Genomic DNA, 1066 nt, shown 5'->3' on the forward strand with positions numbered 1-1066 from the left:
ACCCAGGTGTGGTCCCAGGTGGCACATAGGCCAGGACCCCTCCATAGTCCAGGTGGCACCACTGGCTACTTGTAGCAGCTGTTCCTTACTACCCTTGAGTCTCCAGTTCTTCCTCTCTTCATTGTGCAAGCATTCTTCTGTTTCTCTTTCTCTTCCATTTCTCTACCACTTATTTGCTATTCTCACTGATACCCAGGGTCTCTGAGTGGCTAGGGTTATCTCCAGAGTGGTCTCAGAAGGGCTATGCCCAATCTGTATATTATGACATAGGGGTCATCTGTGCGTGGTCTATGCTAGGGCTCTGTCATGGCCCTTAATGCCAAATGGTAGTCTTCTCCATCTTGTTCCTAGTCCAGGTTCACTCACATGGCCCCCTGCAGAGATCTTCTACATTGAGCTCACTTACACCAGGAAGCCTTGGTTTCAGGCAGGCTTAATGACCCCACCCCCACCCCGGCCCTAGAAGCCCATCTAGGCTTGTGCAGAGACATACTGGTAGTTATCTTGGGGTTATTTTTTTTTTAGGAAATGTTAAGCTACTAATCATTCAGCTGTTCACAGGTCAGAACACTGGATGTAGCCATAACCTCTCTGCACCTACTGATGCAATGTGACACAACACTGATGCAACTGTGTCACACCTACAATGCCTCTAGGGCCAATGCTTTTATTCCATTTCTTAGTCTATTTATCTCCTTAAACACAGAACTTAGCTCCATTCCATTTCCTGGAGCCCATTTTCTCCTCAGTCTATATTTTTTACTTGCTCAGCTTGTTCCTTTTCTTATTATAAATCTCCATTAGAATAAACATTAAGAACCACACAACAGTCAATATTAGGCTGTTTTGAAATTTTCTCAGCCAACAGAATTAATTGAAAACTCTTCACTTTAGCCCAATACACATTCAAAAGCACCTACATTCTTCACCAAAATCTCTCTAGACAACATAGTAAGATTCTTCTCCTCTGAAACTTCTTGAGCTAGGGCCCCACAGTTCAAATCACCCTCAACACCATTGCCTTCCATGCTCCTCCTAGAATGGCCCATTCAGCCCCATTTTAAAG

General features: G+C 44.5%; 1 non-coding gene across 1 annotated transcript; it reads right to left on the reverse strand.

The window, feature by feature from the left end:
• Nucleotides 1-527: 527 nt before the first annotated feature.
• Nucleotides 528-663, reverse strand: LOC116075586. The gene has a single exon (XR_004112627.1). It is a non-coding gene; the product is annotated as a small nucleolar RNA SNORA17 (small nucleolar RNA).
• Nucleotides 664-1066: the final 403 nt, after the last annotated feature.

The sequence above is a fragment of the Mastomys coucha genome, unplaced genomic scaffold (assembly GCF_008632895.1).
Source record: "Mastomys coucha isolate ucsf_1 unplaced genomic scaffold, UCSF_Mcou_1 pScaffold3, whole genome shotgun sequence".
Classification (NCBI taxonomy): Eukaryota; Metazoa; Chordata; class Mammalia; order Rodentia; family Muridae; genus Mastomys; species Mastomys coucha.